This window comes from Prionailurus viverrinus, chromosome B1, assembly GCF_022837055.1.
Source record: "Prionailurus viverrinus isolate Anna chromosome B1, UM_Priviv_1.0, whole genome shotgun sequence".
NCBI lineage: Eukaryota > Metazoa > Chordata > Mammalia > Carnivora > Felidae > Prionailurus > Prionailurus viverrinus.
In genome coordinates, this window is record NC_062564.1 from 6,050,166 (window position 1) to 6,073,620 (window position 23,455).

Below are 23,455 nucleotides of genomic sequence, written 5' to 3' on the forward strand. Positions count from 1 at the left end.
TGAGCAATCTGTAAAATTAAAACAAAAAAACACAGTAAAATACCACTACAAACCCATAAGGATGGCTCACATGGAACAGACAATGCCAACAGTTGACAAGAATGCAGAACACTGGAAACACTCACGCACTATTGGGGATTCAATCATACAATCACCCTTCCTTGAACATGCACATACCCAAAAGAATACTTACATATATGAACTAAGAAATAACTAAAAGAATGTTCACAGCAACACAACTCCTAACAGCCTCGATTTAGAAGCAACCCAAACAGTCAACAGTAGAAGAAATAAATTGCACAAGCAGTGAAATCAGATTAATTAATTAGCTACATACAACAACATGGGCGAACCTCACAAATACATATTCTAAGCAAAATAAGGTAGATTCGAAGAATATATGTTGTATGATTCAAACTATGCAAAATTTTAAAATGGTCAAAGAAGTCAGGACAGTAGCTATCTTTGAGAAGGAAGAAAGGAAGCCGACTGAGAAGTGGCAAAGGAGGGTAAGGAGGGCTGTGAGGTGTCATCACTTCTAATGACTTGTTGTGGCGATTCCACAAACGTGTTCTCTTTGGTGACTTATTAAGCCATACATTTTTTTGAGGGTGAAAGATAGAGACTGAGAGAGGAGGGGATGAGGCAGAGAGAGAGAGAGAGAGAGAGAGAGAGAGAGAATCCTAAGCAGACTCCACGCTCAGCACAGACCCCAATGTGGGGCTCCATCCCATGACCCTGGGACCATGACCTGAGCTGATATCAAGAGTCAGCCACTCAACCAACCAAGCCATCCAGGAGCCCCTAAGCCATACATTTGGTACTGTGCACTTTGTAAACGGGTGCTACACATCAATGCAGATAGCTTTGAAAAAATATCACCTAGTATGTGCATCTTGTTTCTTCTTTCTCATTTTCTTCCACTTGCTTCCTCAAATGTTTTAGATATAGCACGTGCCCTACATGCCATGCAGAATCATGAGCACAAGTTCTGGGCATGAGAGGGATATGAGCTAAAGTCAAGATCTCTGAGGCCAACATACTCTCCTGGATTGTCTCCCTCTGGATTTTTAGGTGAGAGAGAAACGCATCTTTATCTGGTCAGACACTATACTCTGATCATTCATACACAAATCCTAACGGGTATGGAGAGACAGGCCACAAACCTAAACCTCACTGATGACTCGTCCCATGATTTTCCACAACCACACACTGAGTCTTACCCAACTGTGGTTAAACCATTCAAGAACTTTCATGTCAAAAAAAAGGCAATCAAACCAATTTCTGTAAAAATGAATATTAGGGGCAATGCCAAAAAATCCATAGTTGGAAACGTTCTGCTTTGTTACACCTTAAAAATCAAATGGTGTTTTATGGTATTGATTTTTCTCTTTTTCAGCAATGGCAGCTATGGCTTTGTAAAATTGGAATATAACCTTTTCCTTCTTCCTAGGTGATTTACTCACTCTTGTGTGCTAATACTTGGCAAATGATTTTTCCTGAATATGCAGATATTTCTAAGCACTTTGCTTGGTTTTTCCCTTGACAATTGCAGGGTACACTTAATGTCATCTGGAATATTTTACATGGAAATATAGAGAGGGAACAGAAATAGATGTCATGTAAGGATATGATTCACTAGCTCAGAAAGCCATTTCCTTGGCAAGGGGTCACTCAAACTGTTTCAAACAGGGATATTTATAGCCGTACGATCAAACCAAATAAAGCAGAAATTCAGTGCAGACTGTCCACTGGGACAAGAGGCCCAGGGATGAGACCCTAATTGAGGATATTAGAGCCCAAGGCGTGCCTCGTCTGAAAAATTCACTTCCTAACACTCGGTCTTAATTTTCATCTCACTTCTGAGTTCCTTGGTTGCAACTCTTGGTAGGCAGAGTAACCCAAACATGTGATTTTCTTTTTTGGTATCACCCCACACACACAATATTTGAGTTTCTCAGGGAAGTGTTCTCCATCTCCTTCACCCACTTGGCACCATTTGTCTTCACCACTGTTAGGAAGGAGACCCTTTGGTGTGACGACACATCTCAGGCGCACAATAACAGGGTGTTATGTACTGAATGTTTGTGTCTGCTCCAAAATTTATAGGTGGAAGCCCTAACCCCCAATGTGATAATATTGGGAGATGGGGCCTTTGTGAGGGAATCAGGATTAGACGAGGCCATGAGGTGGGGTAGCCATGACGGGATGAGTGCCCTTATAAGAAAGAGGAGATGCCAGAGCTCTCTTTCTTCCTCTGCCATGTGAGGACACAGAAAGAAGGTTCTATCTACTAGCCAGGAAGAGAGTCTTCACTGGGAACCGAATGAGCTGACACCTTGGCCTTGGGTTTCTAGCTTCTAGAAATTTGGGAAATAAATGTCTATTACTTTTGCCATGAGGTCTGTGGTCTTCTATTAGAGAAGCCTGGGCTAAGACACAGGCAATTAATACTAACTTAAGAAGGGTTGAAGGTCTGGAGAATATTTAATGATTCAAGGAAAACAGGACTCTCTGTTCATGGCCACAAGGGGCAAGATGATGCCAGTATGCTGGAAGGGACAAGAGGAGCTAGAAATGAGGGAAGGAGGAAACGGAACATAAGAAAGATGGAACATGTACATGCCCATCTGAGTCAGAAAAACAGGGATGAGTAGATGACCCAGTATTGACATTAAAGATAATCCATGCCACCTTCTGAACTCTGAGTGTGTTCATTCTCACTCCTTTCTTGAGATGGACCAAACCTTTCATGGGTGGCAGGTCACTGTCAGTTACTTACATGTTCCTCCTACTCCTTGGGAAGCATGTATAAGAATGGACTGGTTCCTGAGTTAGTTTTGCCCCAGAGCAGGTTTGAGTGTGAAGAACTGGGGGCAGGAGGAGAGGATAAACAAACCTTCATAGTCACCAAAAGAAGGGAACTTCTAATTTGATGGATGGTTGACTACTTCATCTCACTGGCAGGTGGGGGTGGGGTGGAAGTGTAAGAGAAGGAGAGAGATGCTCAGCTCTCTTCCACCTCCATCAAGAGCCTGCCACCCTCAACTTCTGCAAGATGGCAGATGACTGATGTCTCCCTCTTCTTTCTTCTGGTCCACCTCCTGCTTGATTCAACTGCTAGCATCACATCTCACTGGCTGTTTTATCTTGGATAAATGACTTTGCTACTCTGAGCCTCAGTTACTCCATTGTAAAGTGGGCACATTAATACTATCTCCAAAGAGAGCTGTGAAAATTAAAAGAAGATCACAGAGAGAGAGGGTAACTCTGCCTGTGCCTGAAGAGTTCTTTCCCTTCACATATTACAAAGAAATGATGAGTACACAGACAAAAATGACTAAGCACTTCTTAAAACCCCCAAATTCTCTATTACTAAGAAGACTTCAAACTGGAAACTTTTCTATGGGTAACTGAAACTTCCTTAAGCCTCAGTTCCACATCTATAAAAGTATGATAAGACTGCTTCCTTGTAGGAGGATCCCTGCAAATATAAGATGTGGTAATGCCTCTAGACTGCTTTGCATAATATGTGAAATATGGTACTTCTTGATAAATGGGAGTGCCTGATAGTCCATTATTATTTGTGAAAAAGGGTATTACGGCTTCTTCTGGTTAAGCTTGGCTTCAAATTCTGGAAGAGCAGACACCACCTCCATATGCTACTCCTCATTTATGTTGGTATTTGTTGATATTTATGACAGTCCTTTAGTATATCTAAGTGATAAGAATATTACATACCTTTCTCACATTTTTCCAATTCAATAAGTCCAATAGTGTTTTCAGTGAAGAATGAATACAAAAGAAATAAATTATTTATCAGATTGGCCTTAGTTGTTCAATGTTGAGAAAATGAAGCATGGAACTTTGAGCAACAAGGTTCTAAGTAATTTAAAATGAAAGGCACAGGATAGAAAGGGAAATGTAGATGCCCCGAGACCCTATTTAATAATTTAGTTTGGTACTGGGCTTACATAACCTAAACTGGCCTTAGAAATGCAAAGGCAGATGGGGTGCCTGGGTGGCTCATTCGGTTGGGGGTCCAACTTCAGCTCAGGTCATGATCTCAGTTTGTGGGTTTGAGCCCCGCATCGGCCTCTGTGCTGACAGCTCAGAGCCTGGAGCCTGGAGCCTGCTTCGGATTCTCTGTCTCCCTATCTCTCTGTCCCTCCCCCACTTGCACTTTCTCTCTCTCTCTCTCTCTCTCTGGCTCTCTCTCTCTCAAAAATAAATAAACATTAAAAAATTTTAAAAAATGCAAAGGTAGGCTTATCTATATGCATATATATTCTCCATCTGCCATATTTCTTGAAGGAATACATGTTTTCTCTATTGGATAATCATGTTTAAGGAGTCTAAAAAAAACCCAGAATCTCTTTAAACAAGGATCTAACTACTTGCTAATGTTTGGAAATTCAGGCATAGACAAATGACTACGTTGGCAAAGAAAACTTAATTCTGTCCCCAACTTAAACTTCCTATGGGAACACTGTTGGCTTTTCACCACGTTCATATGCCTCATAAGAAAATGTTCCTACTGACAAAGGTTTATAAGGAGAGTCTTAAGAAAAAAAGTCTCCTCCCTCCCTGATTCCTCAAACTTGTTCATTACCTAAGGGGCTGAAATAAAGCATGCATAAACAACCAAGAAGGCTCCCCCAGGCGTGTAAGATGACTCTTCCCAAATCCTCATCCCCCTACACTTAAGTTTCCTACAATTTCAGAAGGGAAAATGTTGCCCTTGTCAGCAGAGAATAGATCCACGTAGGCAATTACAGAAGAATAACAGACATCAACAACCTCATTCTCTGCCAAACCCAATTAATGCATTAGAGACATTCCAAAGAGAAAATCAATAAAGTTCTAGGAAAACAGTAGAAGCAATGGCTGCCTGTCAGGCAAAATGCTCCAGACACGCTTCTTGTCTGAAGACCTGGCTCCTGCAGAGAGAAGCTGGCTCCTGGTGGCTTCTCACAAGCCTGGCCCCTTGGGTGGTGGAGTTGTTTAAGAAGCTGTGCGGCTTAGTGGTAAAGCTCCCAGGGTTCCATTCCCCCTTTCTTTGGGCAATCCACTTTACCCTTCCATGCCCTGGGTCAACTCCTAAGGTTGACTTCTCTAAAACAGTCAACTCCTAAGGTTGGGTCAATCTAGGTTAAGTGCTTCTAAGAGTCCCTAGAATATACCAGTGCCACATAAATGTCTATTACAACCATTCTCGTTCTGTTCACTTCCCAAATCACGTCCTTCCTGGTGGTGGGTTCTTGATGGTTCCCTGCCTCCATTTCAAGCTCTGGACCCCTGGATTCATGAACACACGCTTCTGGGCCAGATTCCTATTGCCCCTGAGTCTGATTCTGCAGTCAGATTGGCTCTCAAATTCATGCTCTGCAGACACAGGCACATATTCTGACTTGGCTCCACACCCACCAGCTCCAGCTGTCCCCTTATGAGAAACTGGTGCTTAATCCAACCCACCTCTGCTCTCAACATGTGACCTCAACACCTCTTTCTGTCCCTCCTGCATCAGATCTAAAGCTCTCTCTGGTCTGTCTTCATATGTCTGAGGCTTCAAAATGTCAGTCCCCTCAGGTGACGGAAGAAATAGAAATGCAAAATAGAAAGGCGGTCCCTCTGGTTCGTAAGTGGGGAAAAAAAGCTGTTTTGCTTTGGTCAGCAGACTCTCTCTGCCTGTCATGGTGGTTTCTACTTGCTATTAAATGTCACCCTCCCACCCTTGGGACACAGAGGTCCTCCCACTCACAGGTGCCCAGCTGCCCTGGAATTGCTCCTCACGACTCAATGTGGGAGGCAGGCACCCAGGCCCCAACCCTCAGAGCATCCTTCGCTCCATCAAAGTTCCCGTAGAAGAACAAAGGAAAAGAACAAAATATTAAGGAATCCAAGAAAGTGACTGCAGAGCATTCAACCCCAAGTGTCGGGTTAACATCCAACAGAAGAAATCACTCACTCTTGAAGCCGATCTGACCAGAAAAATTAGTTCTAGTCATCAGTTCAGAAAGGGCTAACCACCCTCCACTACCCATGGCTTTCCATGACAAGAAATCCATGCCCTGTGGCTATGCCTGAACAACCACCTGCCTGAGAAAGCACTGAGCGGTAACACAAGAAGTGTCCCTGCCCCTCAAAGAGCATCCTGCCACGACCCCACCCCCCATTCCATGTCATTGGGGTTCTGTCACTGCTCTAAAAAAAGCTGATTTCCCTGGTCAATGTGCCAATACACCACATTGCAGTGAAAGAACAAAGCGGTGTAATCATAGACACGTTTCCAGAGAAACTACTTCACAAAGACTCATCACTTAAAGACTATGCGGTCCTCAATTTCCTGCTTATATAATGGGGATAATAACAAAAGCCACCTTACGGGTTGGCTGTGAGGATGATACACTAGTTTGAACAGAAACTGTTCAAGGTTGCGTACATCGTAAGCCTTCGATACACATCAACTACTGTGGCTGTTACTATTGTGTATGAAGACTCACCTCTGGTGACAAGGGCACCAAAGCAAAAACCTGATATCTCAGAGCAGAGCAGATCAAAACATAATGGCACAGAAAAGATGCGGACAAAATGTAGCAGGAAGGCTATTCTGTTTAGTACTTGGTTGGATGCACAGATGAAGGGATTACTGATTGGGTAAGCGTGACAGTCGTTTTAAGGTTACTAAGGGTAATATTCCTGCTTTCTTGGGGATCACGCTCAAGTATTTGGGCATGAAGTACCATGATATCTAGAATTTACTGTTCACTACAAATCACAGAGATGAAACAAATCTGACACGAAGGGAACCACTACAGAGTCCAGGTGGCGGGCGGCTGGGGGCTCACTGTACTTATCTTCATATTTCTCTGTAGTTTTGAAAACACTCAAAATAGAAAGTGTTTTTAAAAATCACCACCAATATCTCAGTGGAGAGCAACTGGAGAGGGTCGCCAGAATCCACCATGTGGCCTTTACAATTTGGTGAATACCTTGAGGTTGAGAACACAGGAGACAGGGGTCTCTGTGGAGTGCAAGTTCATCCTAAGAACTGGGGTTAAACACCCTGCTGGAGGGTCCACCCTCCAGGGACCTTACGGTCCCAACAGGGCTCAAACTGGACAAAACCTGGTAAGCATCTCCCTACACCGAGAGGGCCTTCCAGTTGGTCAAGCTGCATTCCCGTGCTTGAGGGATAGGAGCTCATGGAAAGCCCTTGGGTTTAGAAATCAAACAGAGCTGGACTCCTCTCCAGCTTCAGCACTTTCTAAGCAAATCTGAGAAAGTTTCTCATTCATCCTGAGCCCTGGTATCCTCACCCACACATTTGGAAATGAACTGATGGGTAGTTTGGGTAGAGACTTGTACTTAGCTCAGTTCTGATTTTAATTACAGCCTGTGTGTGAGTAACTCTTCATTCTATACATTTTGCTCTGACTCCTCACCAAATACGCATATCTAAATGTCTATGAGACACTTGGAAACCATTCTGACATCTGAAAACACATACCTAAGTCCTTCCAATGGGAATGCCTTCCAAATTTCACCTTAAGAAATTAAGTATATGGACACATACTTAATGAAGCGCCACCATCCCTTCCCAATTCCCTAAATTGAAAAGTTGGGAATCCCAGTGCACTGCTTCCTCTCTCACCAGTCAGGCCACCAAAGATTGTGTCCCTTCTCCCATCAGAGCTTGCTCATTTCCAACTCAGGGCTCTGGGTTACAATTATTCCCCCCCAATGGATATATCCCCCCTTCCTTCCAATGTCGGCTGATCCTATAACACTGCAGCCATCTCCATGTTCAGTCAATAAGAAGCAGCAGAGAACAAAGTTTGGGATAAGACGATCCAGAGTTAAAATCGTGGATTTTCCTCTAACTAGCTGAGTAACATCACTTTTGTGAGACTCAGCTATATGACCTGTTAAGTGGGTAGGATCCCATCTGCATGCCTCCAGAGGATTAAAAGGCAGTGGTTACTAAGCTCCTGATGCTGAATAAATCCTGTATCAATCAGATGGGGGGATAACGGTGAGGGTGGTTTGTAGCCATAAGGCATCGTGCACCTGCAGGGGATGGGAAGCTAGGAGCACTGACAACAAACCTCACCAGCTCTTCTGTTCAATACGGGCCGGTCCTTGCAAGGGTGGACCTGGCCCGATATCGCTGCCCCAAGAACCTCACCTCTGGATAAAGATATCAGCATCGCTCACAGACTTTAACTGCACTCTGGCCAAAAACACTATATAAAGATTAAGTATGTGACAAAAATTTGTAGCAACATCAGCTAATTGCAAAGTTGAGGAAGAGAAAGTAATTAAAGTTAGAGATGAGCCAGCAAGTAATTCACTTAATTGTGAACACAGAACATTCCCCAATCTGTAATCCTCTCCTCCCCCGGAAAAAAAAAAAAAAGGTGTGGGGGGGCTCCGAAATACACGTGCTACATTTGGGTGCTACTTTCTGGGATTGATACAGGCTGCCCACTTCATCGGCTCCAAGGAGATCAAGGTGATATTGTTTAATGTATTTTCTTTGAGCTTTCCTGAAAGCAAAATTTACAATTAAAATACCCTGAGGAGAGTATTCTTTGCACTGAGCTTGGTTTAAGAAGAAAACAGTAATGGGGCGCCTGGGTGGCGCAGTCGGTTGGGCGTCCGGCTTCAGCCAGGTCACGATCTCGCGGTCCGTGAGTTCGAGCCCCGCGTCGGGCTCTGGGCTGATGGCTCAGAGCCTGGAGCCTGCTTCCGATTCTGTGTCTCCCTCTCTCTCTGCCCCTCCCCCGTTCATGCTCTGTCTCTCTCTGTCCCAAAAATAAATAAACATTGAAAAAAAAAAAAATTTTAAAGAAGAAAACAGTAATGGACATCTCACACACAATCTGCAGACAGGACTTAGGGCCCAAGGTTACAAATGCATCACAGAGACGGGACAATCAGAATCCACAAGGCTTCCAGAACCACAGACCCACACCCTCAGAACATCTGAAGAGGAAGGTAGCTCAGAAGTTCTGCAGAGGTTACGAAAGGAAAGGAAATGGCCACTATGAATGGTCTCTATGTGTCCATGGCTCTATTTTGCTGTTTTTATGTTTTATTTTGTTTTTTTTTAATGTTTTATTATTTATTTTTGAGAGAGAGACAGAGTGCGAGAGGGGGAGGGGCAGAGAGCAAGAGGGAGACACAGAATCCGAACAGGCTCCAGGCTCTGAGCTGTCAGCACAGAGCCCGACATGGGGCTTGAACTCACAAGCTGTGAGATCATGACCTGAGCAGAAGTCAGATGCTTCACTGACTGAGCCACCCAGGCGCCCCTATTTTGTTTTTTAATCTGTACATTTCTAGGAGTGTCGAATCAAAAAATCAGTGTCAATTCAGCAAAACAGCATGTAACACAGAGCCTCATTCTTCCTGACTGAGCCAAGGTCATGCTGGCTGTCCTGCACACTTCATACTCCTTGCTTCACAAGTCCAGGGGAGTTCACCTAAAGACGGACAGGCATGGCTCCCCCAAGGACAAGTGTGCTGATTTCTGGTATCTGCACACGGTAGTTGTTATTCTTCAGAAGCTGTCTGTCTGTTGTGGGTTCACCTGTGTCCCTCTCCAAAACTGGCCTACCCCTCAATACCTCACACGGTGACCTTATTGGAAAATAAAGCCATTGCAGATGTAATAGTTAAGATGAGGTCACACTGGAGTTGGGTGGGCCCCCAACCAGTATGTTGGGTGTCTTTGGAAGACAGTTGCGCGAGGACACACAGCGAGAATGCCTTGTGAACATGAAGGCAGAGACAGAGTGATGCTTCTACAAGCCAAGGAATGCCGAAGATGCCAGCCGACCACTAGAAGCAAGGGAAGTCGGATCCAACAGTGTCTGCCCTGCAGCTTTAGAAGGAACCAACTCTACCGACACCTTGATCTTGGACTTCCAGCCTCCAGGACTGTGAGACAACACATCTGTCTCATTTAAGCTGCCCAGCGTATGGTATTTGTTACAGCAGCTTGAGCAGGTGCAGACACCGTGTAAGGTAACTTCTGCACATTCAGAGTGTGTTAAGTGCACACAGAGTCTCGACCGTGCCCTGAGGCTGCTCTGGAGGTGAAGAGGGCACCGACCTGGGATGACAAGACCTGAGTTTGGGTCCCATGAGCTCAGGACCCTCCTCTGTAATACAGAGTGGGGGATACCTGCTGAGCCAACCCACATGATTCTCAAGAGAATCAAAGAGAGCAATACAGGAAAGTATCATCTCAAGTATCTGACGCAGCTGACTGGCTCTATCGTGATGTCACCCTATGGTGACTTTTCCAGTTAAAAACTGCTATTTTTTTTATTTTGTGTATTCATTCATTTATTAATTGAATACACATTCATTTAGGTACTACAATGAGCTGCAGCACTGGGGATGCTGAAAAGACCATCCTTTACAGACCTCTTATTTACATGGATAAACATCTTCTGTCGTATCTCCGGAGATCTATTCTGACCACAAAAGGCAGTACAACACAGGACACAGAGCCAGGCTGAAAGCCAGACTGTGTGTAAGTCTCAAACACACAATGACAGTGATGAGTTGATTGGGTGAAGGACAGATGCTCACCGGTGTCACTGATCTGGTTGACTGTAAAAAGGGGGAATATAGAGGGAATTTGAATACCCATCAGCATGTTGACGTGTGGATTAAACCTCTCTGTTACCCGGGAAACCTCGGTCTCTTAGGAACAGGTAACACAGAGACAACAATTGTGAGCAGTTACCTAGGTCTCAAGAGATGGGAGAGGTTATTTATCTGAAGTTTGTACTACAAGACTATCGTGGACTGCATGTTTGGGTCCCTTCAACTACATGTTGAAACACAACCCCCAATGTGTTGGTGTTAGGAGGTGAGGCCACAGGGAGGTGATGAGATCATGAGAGTGGAGCCTCATAAATGAGATTAAGTGCCCTTCCAAGAATCACAAGAAGCATGCCTCTCCTCCCTGCTGTCCGCCGTGCAAGGACATGGTGAGAAGTCGGCCGATGGCTCTCACCAGAACCCAACCACATGGGCACCCTGATCTTGGACCTCCAGCCTCCAGAAGTATAAGAAAAAACTTTGTTGTTTTTAAGCCACCCAGTCTGCAGCACTGAACAGACTGACAGAAATCCTTACCGTCTGTTGTAGCAGCCCGAACAAAGATGGAAATCCTTACGGTACAGTCGTCACGAAGATGCCCTTGCACTCAACCATTTGGCAAAGCACCCCGAGCCCCAGATGAGAAAATCAGACATGCACAACTACACCCGATGAGAAGTCAAGCCCACTAAGGTTACTGCCACATTCCATAAGGCACGCACGCCACCTAAATGCCAACGAGTATAAAATAGGAGGTCGGCTGGGAGCTCCTGAAGGTCAGCTGCTGGGGTCATGAGGAGTCATACCAGGAGGAGGGGGGGTGACTAAGCAAGGTTAGGAAGGCTTATCTGACAAAGAGGCTGGAGCTGGGATACAAGGATGAGTAAGAGGTAAATAGGAAAATAGGATGCAGTCCCCAACTGCAGGGAACAGTGCACGGAAATACCTCTGGAGACAGAGGAAGTGGAAGAAGCCAGTGTGGCCACAGAAATGAGAGAGTGACTTGAGCGGGCAGCCACACAAGGCACCGCCGGCGAGTGAAGAATGGAGGGGGCGGGGTGATAAAATACGATTGCCGGCCAGATGTTCTCCCTGACGCCTGGTGGATGGAATGATATCCTAACTGGTAAGAAATGAGGGCCATATGTTCTCTTTTGTGTTCTAGCGATGGCATCCGCATAACAGCTGAAATCACAACAGTCTTTCTAAGAAGTGCACCGTTTTAGGCAACGTTTCTTTCCAACTAAAATTTATAAAAATCGTTTTTGAAATGTAATACAACGTCTAATGACTGCACCGGCTTCCTAGAGCCTCAATGTCAATGTCACAACTGCAAAAAAGCAAACATGCTGGGATGTAGACGTGAGGTTTCACAAAACTGCGGTGCATACACACCCATGAAGAGGGGCACACCACAAATCCGTGCGCATGCACAAACGAACTTGCGCGTTCACACTTACTGGAAGATAAAATGTGCGATATGAAAGCTCCAGGAAACACAACTGTCTTCCAAACTATAGTCAAATAAATGTGTTTTCATTTTCTCAATACCTGATAAAATAATGATTCGAAGGCTCATATATTTTTCAACTTTACAAATATTCTAGACGTTTCCATTTCTCTTTAATGACAGCAGTGGAGGAACTCTCTAAACAGAAAGAGTGGAGTGATCACCTCTTTTTTCACAGTAGATATTTGCTCTCAAAAGGGTAGTTACACGTTACAGTCGTGCAGCTTTTCAGAGTCTGCTTTTGTCTGATATCTAATCCGCTCTCTCAGCATTAGGCCAGGGCTGCCTCTCATGGCACATCCCACTCAATAGCCTCAGAAACTAAAAGCAAAAATCTGTCACCTCAACCTTTCAGAGCAGCCCTATCTCCTGCCTTCTCCTGAGATAACAGAAAAAGAGGACACTAGAGAACAGAGCCTCCCTCCAGAGATAGGAGGAGGTCAGACCAAGCAGCCAGATAAAAAGGATCGATTCTCCGCAAGCTGGGTCTTCATAGGAAACCGGCTGACTTTTCACTTCCAAGTAATTTCTGTGCGCAGACCACAACCAGTGTGGGTGATCTCTGAGGTCCCACACCTGAGCCATACACTCGTCTCTTCCCAGAGTCTTTCTATGACTCACCTCTAGAGGGCTTGGCACATGAAATTCGTTGTTATGTGCACACACAGAACATTTCCATTTGGGGAAGCATACCTGTGTGTATAACGAAAGAACTGTAATTGACAGTAACCACAGTCCACGCACCCCTTGACCTGAGCACCATAAGGCACGGAAGAAAAAGCAAATGCAGCGTGGTGGTCCTCTTCCATTGTACATCACCTTTAACGCAACCACTAACTAGACTCTGTTAGGATCCAAAGTGAGTATCTTGCCATTGTGTTCCCAACCATGCAAAGTAAAAATAGGATCAGACTACATAAAGTACTAATGACCTTGATTCGACAGCTCAATGTAACAATTAAGGTGCATAGATTTAGATGAATACGCAGAAGATCCACATTTCACTGCAAATATGAATTAACACAAGACCATTTAATTGTAGCTAGAAAACATTAGAAGCAGTTAAAGAATATTGACTTCTAGAGGTAATGGCAATGCAGAACCCAGAAATAGAAGTCGAGGAGAAGGTTATGGGGCTAGAGATGTTGGATTTATTCTGCCTGCATACTGTGATGAAGAGGAGTAATTCTTTTGTATAATTGAGTTCTTTTGGGCAGTTAAAAATGATAACATTCGGCATTCTTGGCTGTGACTCAGTCTCTTGAACAATGATAAGTAGGACACTCCAAACAGTTCGTTCTATTACGTTCTACCTATTTATGAGTGCAGACAATTATTGATGGCTCCCTACAATTAAAAGAAATACAAAATACAGATTCAGAGAATATCACATTTTGCATGAACCTTAAAGCCTGTCTAACGCAACTCTCTGCATCTCCAGATAAATGCAATGAGACTTAATTCTCACTTCAAATTCTACCTTAAATGACATGGAAATTCTCACTTCAAATTCTACCTTAAATGACATGGAAATTCTCACTTAAAATGTCCTTTCCTGGTGGGCGCCTCTCACTGGACCTCCCCTCCATGATCCATTCCCCACGGAGCAGCAGGACAGCATGTGTAAAGTACCAAAAAAGGTCCTGTCCGTGCCCTGCTTACACCCTCCACTGGCTCCGCTCCAACTGGACAAAAACAAGGCTCTTATTTTGGGACCTTATCTTGGGACCAAAGGTCCCTGAATTCAGGCAGGGTCAAGCTCACCTCTGCTAGTGTTCACAGCCTCAGTCTGGAATCCAGGGCTTCCTTCTGTTAATTTCCTGTGTCAATTTGACTGGATGTCAAGATGTTTGGTTAAACATTATTTCTGTGTGTGTTTGTGAGGATAGCCCTGGATGCCATGAGCATTTGGATCAGTAGACAGAGCCAAGAAGATCTCCCTCCCTGTGTATTGGAGCCTCGACCAATCTGATGATGGCAAATAAAACAGTTGATGGAAGGGAGGCCCCTCCCCCCTCTGCCACCCTCTCTCTTCCCTTCCCCCTGCCTGTCCAGCTAGGTCTTTCACCCTCAGACTGGGACTTATATCATTAGCAATCCCTGGGTCTCCAGCTTACAGATAACAGATCAGGGGACTTTTCAGCTTCCTTAAGCACATGAGCCAATAGATGATCAGATAGATAGACAGACAGACAGACAGACTGATTTATACATATATAGATAGACATCTCCTATCAATTCCGTTTCCCTGAAGAACACTCTACATCTTAAATACAGGCCCCTGAGTTATTCACAAACAAAAATCACAGATATTTCGATCCAATATTAAAACTGTTGCTGATATCTTCAAATAATGGGTATTCTCGTTTCTACATTATAGTAATTATGAGACCGACCTCTAAATCTGGTTAGTTAAGGTGTTAAAGAGGCGCACACAGTACCGTAATGCAAATGTGTTATTATAATCTTGTGATCACTGTTTCATTATAATCAGTCTCTTTTGGAACCCTACGTCTTCTATTTTCTGCACTTAAAAACGTTATTCTGGGAAGAGATCCATAGGCTCTGCCAGATTGCCAAGGGGATCTCTGGCAATAAACCATGCGGGAACACCTGTCCCCAGGTAGTCGTGGCCTTATGTCATGCTGCTTGTCCTCATTTTCCATATCCAGCCACTCCCTTCTTGCCCCCAAGCCCACCAATACCTCAGGCTGGGCACTTCCTCTGCCCTCCACCTGCAGGGAACTACCCTGTGTTCACAGGTCATTCTTTCTCATTTGGGTCTCAGCTCAAGGTCTCCTCCACCTGGAGACCTTTCTGGCCTCTCCCTCTGTCATACTCTGGACCACGGGTCTGCACGCCTTTTCTGTAAGGGACCAGAGAGCAAGCATTTTAAGCTTAAAGAGCCATTCCAATCTGCCGTAAGCATCCAACCCTGCCACTGTATTGTGAAAGTAGCCACAGACAGTGTGCAAATGAGTGAGTGTGGCTGCAATCCCATACACTTTGTTTGAAAAAACAGGCTCCGGGCCAGGTTTGAGCCACACCCCAGTGTACTGACCTCTGCTCTATGACCAGAGTATTGAATGTATATTATTGCATATTAAATGCCTCCCCAACTGGGACAAATCCTTCATTTGTGAATGGGGACTTGGGTTCTCCGTTGTCTCTTATCCAGTGCTGATAACAGTGCCAGCTGTTGATCAATGAATAAAAACAAATAAAAAGTGATGATACGCTGACCGCAAGAGAAGAGCAACTTGTGGATAGGATTTTAAAAACATATGTATATTTTTTTCTAGTTTGTTGTAGTGGACCTTCTATGACAATAGAACAGAACATATGTCCAGGGATTCCTCTAGAGAGTTTCTTTCAGAATCTCATTTATCAGAATTCAAAATCTTACTTTTCAGGGATCCTTGTCCCTAATGTGTATCAAAAGCAACTGAATTGCTGACAATCAGGCAAGTCAAAAATACAGGGCTCTCCACAGCTTTTCCTCTTGTAGTTCTCTCCTTTGTTTAAGGCCAAAATAGCAAATGTTAAAACTCACCTGATTTCTATCATTAAAATGTCATATATACTACCCAAAGCAATCTACAGATTTAACACAATCCCTATCAAAATACCAACAGCATTTCTCACAGAACTAGAACAAACAATCCTAAGTTGAATGGAACCACAAAAGACCTTAAATAGCCAAAGCAGTCTTGAAAAATGTAAACAAAACTGGAGGTACCATGATTCCAGATATCAAGTTATATTACAAAGCAGCAGTAATTCAAACAGTATAGTACTGGCATAAAAATAGACACATATATCAATTCAAAAGAATGGAAAACCCAGAAATGAGCCGATAATTATGTGTTCAATTAATCTTCAACACAAGAAGAATGAATATACAATGTGAAAAAGACAGTCTCCTCAACAAATGGTGCTGGGAAAACTGGACAGCAACATGCCAAAGAAACTGGACAACTTTCTTACACTATACACACACAAAAAAAAATTCGAAGAGGATTAAAGAACTAAATGTGAGACAGAAAACCATAAAAATACTTGAAGAGAGCACAGGCAGTAATTTCTCTGACATTGACCAGAGAAACATTTTTCTAGATATGTCTCTGGAGGCGTGGGAAAGAAAAGCAAAAAATAACTATTGGGACTACATCAAAATAAAAAAACTCTTCACAGTGAAGGAATCAATAAAACTAAAAAGCAACCTATGGAATGGGAGAAGATATTTGCAAATGACATATCTGATAAAGGGTTAGCATCCAAAATATATAAAGAACTGATACAACTCCCAAAAGACATCCAAAAAACAAATAATCCAATTAAAAATGGGCAGAATACATGAACAGACATTTCTCCAAAGAACATACCCAGATGGCCAACAGACATATTAAAAGATGCTCAACATCAGTTATCAGGGAAATGCAAATCGAAACTACAATGAGATAGCAACTCACACCTGTCAGCATGGCTAAAATCAACAATACAAGAAACAACAAGTGTTGGGAAGAATGTGAAGAAAAAGGAACCCTCGTGCACTGCTGGTGAGAACACAAACTGGTGTAGCCACTCTGGAGAACAGTGTGGAGTTTCCTCAAAAAAATAAAAACTAGATCTACCCTATGATCCAGGATTTGCACTACAAATACAAAAAAAAAAAAACAGAATTCAAAGAGATACATGCATCCTTATGTTTATTGCAGCATTATTTACCATAGTCAAATTACGGAAACAGCCCCAATGTCCATTGATAGATGAATGGATAAAGAAGTGGTTTATATACACAACAGAATATTATTCAGACATAAAGAAAGGAATCTTGTCATTTGCAATGACATGGATGGAGCTAGAGAGTATTAATGCTAAGCTAAGCAAAATAAGTCAGAGAAAGCAAATACCCTATGATTGCACTAATATGTGGAATTTAAGAAATAAAACAAATGAGCAAAGGAAAAAGACAGAGAGAGAGAGAGAGACAAAGACAAAGCAATGGAGACTTAACTCTAGATAACAAACAGATGGTTACCAGAAGGGACATGGGTGAGGCAATGGGTGAAATAAGTGAAGGGAATTAAAGAGCACACTTACCATGATGAAAAAAATAAAATAATTTTAAAAATTTCATTTAGGGCCTGTTTGATCCACCACTATTCAGCATGGATTTTCAAAAAGACATTTAGTTTGTTCACCAATGAAAATATCCACAGAATTATACCCATTTCTTCATTCAAGTGGGTAGTTGTTTCATATAACCACAGTTCTCTTAGTTATATAGTTATTAGAAGTTAATAAAGTGAGTACTATCTTCAAACTTATATATAATATATATATATATATATATATATATATTTATTTATTATATATATATGAGAGAGCAAGTGCCAGGTGGGGAGAGGGGTGGGAAAGAGAAGGAAAGAGAGAGAAAGAGAGAAAGAGAGAGAGAGAGAGAGAGAGAGAGAAAATCATAAGCAGACTCCATGCTCAGTGCAGAGCCCAACGTAGAGCTTGATCCCCCTGGGATCATGACCTGAGCCGAATTCAACAAAGTCAGAAACTCAACCAACTGAGCCACCCAGGTACCCCTGAACCTATATTTTAACATGTACATTCAATTCCCTATAAGTTAAAGATGTTTTATAATGATCTGTTAAATAGTAAAATGCAATCTTACTAAAATATAGCATGATAAATAATCTTATATGTAGGAAATTTCTCCATCAAATATTATCCATCAATAGTAATATCTTACATTTTGCATGGTTAATAATTTAACAACAATATTTATCTCATTTGATGTTTACAAAAACCCTGGGACATAATAGAGGCAAGATTATTATGTCTACCTCACAGATAGGAAAACTAAGACTCCATTAGGTAGTTGCCTTTAGTATTTTATAAAACAAGAGCTGGTCAGAACCCAGGTCTGCTGGACCCTAATATAGCATTCTTCCTCCATCAACAGTACTGCCCCAGGGATCACTGAATGTAGGGGAATCAAGGAAAAGATTCAGCACCAAGTAATTGACACTGTTAGAAAGCTCAGAGAACTCCTGAGGGTTCCCTCCAGGGATTCCATCAAACATTCACAATTACCAATGCAGAGTAGAATGGATTGCACAGGGGAAATAGCAGAATATATGAGTAAATAATAGAAAAATATCAAGAACATCCCCAAATATTCCAAATATTTCCAAATTGAACAATATACACTACTGAATAACCCATGAGTCAAGGAAGGGATCACAGAAAAATTACTAAATACAACACTTCAGTATTTGTGGAACACACCTAAATGAATACTTAGAGGGAAATTTACAGGATTAAATGCTGATTTAACAGAAGAAGAAAAGTCTCAATCAATTATCCAAACTTCCCTTAGAGACTAGAAACAAAAGACCAAATTAAATCCAAAAGAATTACAAGGGAGCAAATAGTTAAGAGTGGAAATAAATGAAATAGAAAAGCAATAAAGAAAAGTCAATGAAACCAAGAGCTGGTTCCTTGAAAAATTCAATAAAATAAATTGACTTGTAGCCAGATTGACAAGGAGGTGGGAGGGGAAGAGGGACGGAAGGAAAACACATATTACCTATACCAGTAATGAAAAGGGAGACATTACTACAGATCCTATAAACATTAAAATGATAACAAGATAGTATTACAAATGGTGTTATACCAATAAATTCAACAACATACACGAAATGGAAAAATTCCTTGGAAGACAAACTACCAACAGTCACTCAAATAGAAATATCCTAAAAAATCCAAAATCTATTAAAGAAATTGAAATCTTAGAACAAATAAAACTCTGGGCCCAGTTGATTTCACTGTCAAATTCCTCTAAACACAATAAATAAATAATAATTTTACATATTGTTCAAAAAATATAAGAATAGAAGACACTTCCTAACTCATTATATGAAACCAGAATTATTCTGACACCAAAATCAAAGACATTACAAAAAAAATAAATAAATAAAGCAAAACAGAACAATGGACTATAAGCATGGTTATATAAACCTTTACCAAAATACTACCCAATAGGATTCAGCAATATATTAAAAAAGAAAAATACATCATGACCAAATGATATTTATCCCAAGAATGAAAGGCTGGTTTGATACTTGAAAATCAATCAATATAATTACCACAGCCACAGACTAAATCTGAAATAAAAATGATTATCTTAATAAATGCGAAACATACATTGACCAATATTGATATCTACTGATTATAAACTCTCTGAAAACTAGGACTATAAGAGAACTTATTCTATTATATTCCTTTCCTGTTATATGCTTTTGTTCAAAGGAGCCACAGATCCAACCAGACTCAAGAGATAGAGACATAAACCCCACCTCTTGATGGCAGGACTGTTAAAGAATTTCCAACAACTGAAAAAAATCACAATAGACCATCTTCTGGCAACAAACTTGAATTTCTTTCACACGCAAAATCCACCCCACTCTCCTCTGGAGACCCGACCTCTAGATAACAAATTTTGATTAAAAGAATAAGACAAAATTGGCGCTCACTGACTTCACCTCTGAGGCTGGGTCAAGAAGGTACTAAAGTTTTCATCTTGTTCACCGGTACACGTAGGCTCCAAGCCCTGAGCTGCCCCAGAAGAACCCAGCTCTCCTAAGGCCGCCATGCTGTCAGGACGTCCCAGCCACATGGACAGGTCACATCAGGCACATTAGTGAAGCAGAAACAAGCCAGCTCAACAATGTCCTGTCTGAATCCAAACTCACAGAATCCGTAAGCATATAAAATGTTGTTGTTTTAGGTCACTAAATTTGGAGATATTTATTAGACAGCAGTGGATATCTGAAAAAATTTGTAACTGGAACATTACTACTGCTTTGCCTACACTACCCTGTTTTCTAGAACAAAAAAAAGAAGTAGTTCTTCCCACCAATACAAAGTTTGCCAATGTATGTTAAAGACATTCAAGATTTCCAAAAAGTTTAAATGCATAAACATTTAACTTATCTAAACATGTGTTTAGATAAACATAAACGTCTCTTGCACTACCTGAAATTTCTAAATAAATTTTTACAACTTTATCTTGAAAATCCATGAAGGGTACAGAGAATTGCTTTTCAATTTGAACCACATTCCTCTCCAGATCCTGATCTGTTCCCTTAATACTGAATGCCATGTCAATGACAGATCTATCATGACATATTGATCACAATTAGTGATCCATAAAAAGGACTCATTCCTGTTTCTACTACAGTATGTGCATTTCCAAAAACTCAATTATTGAGGAATACTATCAAATATTTCCAAATTACATGACAATATTTTAATGCACTTGTAAGCCCCAAAAGTATAATCCATAATTTTGATCAACTATAAACAGGTAATTATCTGTGCCCTACTACATCAAAATACTAAAGACAGAAGACACATAAGTAAACTACAAGCATAATTATAAAACTTTATTGTAAGGAAAGAATTTCTCGTTGACCATCTGGCACATTGTTTTTCTTTCCTGTAAAAACTCTTCCCAAATCCTCCCAAATATTTTCTTAATCACATGAGAGTCTTCAAAGACAGTAAGAATTGGCCCTATATTGGTGAACTCATCTGCAACGCTGTCATTTGCTTTCTACCCAAGATCTGCACATTGTCTTTATGCCAATGTCTTTTTCGTTCATTTGAGGTTGAGAATGCTATGGGGTCTTTGTTTTCCTTTTGAAGTATATAAGATTCTCCCAGGTTTCTATAAAAGAGACGCTTGGTGACAATCAGGCAGCTTGCTTTAAAATTCTTTAATCAGCTCAGAGAGTTAATGAAGCACTTGGTGACCCCATGCCTATCCCTAAAGTAGGCATGCTATGCATATACCATTCACATAAATCCTGTTTTCTTCAAAAATGAATACTGGTAAGAAAAAAAGTATTCAGGTGTCTTAATTAACTCGTCCCAATGCTGCCATCTGAAAACAAGAATGTCACCTGGTGGTTAATTCTCTGAGATTGGAGAGCAATTCAGCTTAAATCTAGATAGGTCTTAGAGTAGTATATATAAAACATGGTAAACATATATGCACTCACAGGTGTGGGCACAGTTTCAAAATATTAACCAGAGAATTATTATCCCTCCGCCCTTTCAGGTAGACAAAGAGGTTGAGATTTATTGCCAAGAAGAAAGACACAAAGCATAACATTGAATTTTCCGCTGCGATTGTCATGTTCTGCTGGATTCCCTGTCCTCTGGCATCTTCACTTAGGGTTACCTTGCAGTGACCCCTAAAATCTTCTCTTTCTAGAGCTGCACTGGAACTGCTCCCAAACCCCAGTTACTTTATTAGGCATCTATTTAACAAATATTGACTGAGTGCCTACTTAGTGCCAGGCACTATTCCAGGCATTGAGGATACAGAAATAGACAAAACAGACAAGTTGCCTGCCATTTTAAAATTCACAGTCTGGATCAGGAATACAGACAACAAATAAGAAAGCATTTAAAGTGTCAGATGGTGGTGGGGTGCCTGGTGGCTCAGTCGGTTAAGTGTCCGACTTCAGCTCAGGTCATGATCTCATAGTTTGTGAGTTCGAGCCCCTCATCAGGCTCTGTGCGGACAGCTCGGAGCCTGAAGCCTGCTTCTGGTTCTGTGTCTCCCTTTCTCAGTTCCTCCCCTGCTCGCACTCGGTCTCTCTCTTTCTCAAAAATAAACAAGTATTAAAAAAGATAAATAAATAAAGTGTCAGATGGTGAAAGGTGATGTGGAGAAATATAAAGGAGAAAAGAAGGATGGAGGGTAAGGTACAACTTTAAATAGAAGAGTCATGGGAGGTCTCCCTAAAAGGGTAACATTTGAGCAACAGTGTGAAGGCGATGAGAGAAGGGCCCATGTGGACATCAAGGAAAAGAATTGGCTAAGCAACAAAGGCAGCCTGTGCAAAGGCCCTGAGGCAGAAAAAAAAGTCTGGGTTCTTAAAGGACCAGCAAGGACCCCAGGGTGGCTGGAGGAAAATGAGAAAAGGGGAAACGTAGGAGGCAAGGCCAGAGACTCAGAGCTGACCACATCCTGCAAGGCCTTGCAGGCCATTGTAAGGAATCTGTCTCTCACTCTAAGTGAGACAGGAAGGCATTAAAACCTTGTGAGCAGAACATGACATGACCTGAGGGGAAGGCAGGACGAGGGCGGAAGCAAGGAACTAGAAGGCCACCATCTGGGAAAGAAAGGATGAGTGGGTTGAGCAAAGACAATGGGTGCCAATGGAAAGAAGAGGGACAGGTTCCCTATATAATCTGGGGTGGGGCTGGTACAATGCGCTGTCCTATTGGACATGGAGGGGAGGCCCGGAAGCAAAAGAGGAATCACCAAGTCCAAGGCTTTGCGGCCTACAGACGCTTGGAAAGACAGGATTTCCTTTCTGAGATCAGAAGAAAGGCAGATAAACGGTTGAAAGGGGGAAGACCAGAAATTTATTAGGGCAACTTTCAAGTAATTTTCTCTGTCAACCATCATTTCTCTTACAGAAGAGGGGTGTGTGGAGGCAGGGGGAGTGTGGGGGAGACGACATAAAATTTCATTGAAGGTAGTTTATTTAATAAAAGGGCCACACTCCTCATCTTTCCAAACACGCTACACAAAAGACCTGGCCAGAGAAAAACAAAACAAAACAAAACACTGTTTAGACAAATAATGGGTTGAAACAAATTTTCTCCCGGTGAGACCAGAGCAAACACTCAGGTAGTGAGATTTTGGTGTTGTTGTTGTTGTTGTTGTTTTTGTCTTCATCTTAAAGTTATATCCCAAGAAATCACTATTAGAGGGAGCATCCCGATTTCCCCAAACGAGCAACGTTACAATGTTCTCCGTGCATGACATACGTGTAACCTACAAAGGTACGCGCCCATGTGAGTGAGCGGCTGCGCGCACGCACAGGCATAAAGGAAAAGCCATGGCGCGCAGGCCCTTCATGACTGAGAGTCGGAGTATTTTCTAAGAGTGAGCAGGTGCACTGTCCATAATCTCCCATTCGTGTGTCACAGCAGAGTCAGGGACAGCGCCACATCAGTGATGACACAGCTGTTTTCTTTATGAAGGAGATTAATGATATTCCCTTTCCTGCCCAGTAGAGGCAAAGGCGATTTAAAAGATGAAACTCACACCTACTGACCCTCATCCATTTTTCTATCAGTCACCTAAAGCTTACTGAGTTTAATGGCCTGTGACACACTCTCTAAGAGTGTGGGAAAGTTATGGGACACAATCAATACTGCTGTCCTCCTTTTCCACCTGTCGCCGACTAGATAACTTATAAATTTCTCTCAATATACCATAGGCTC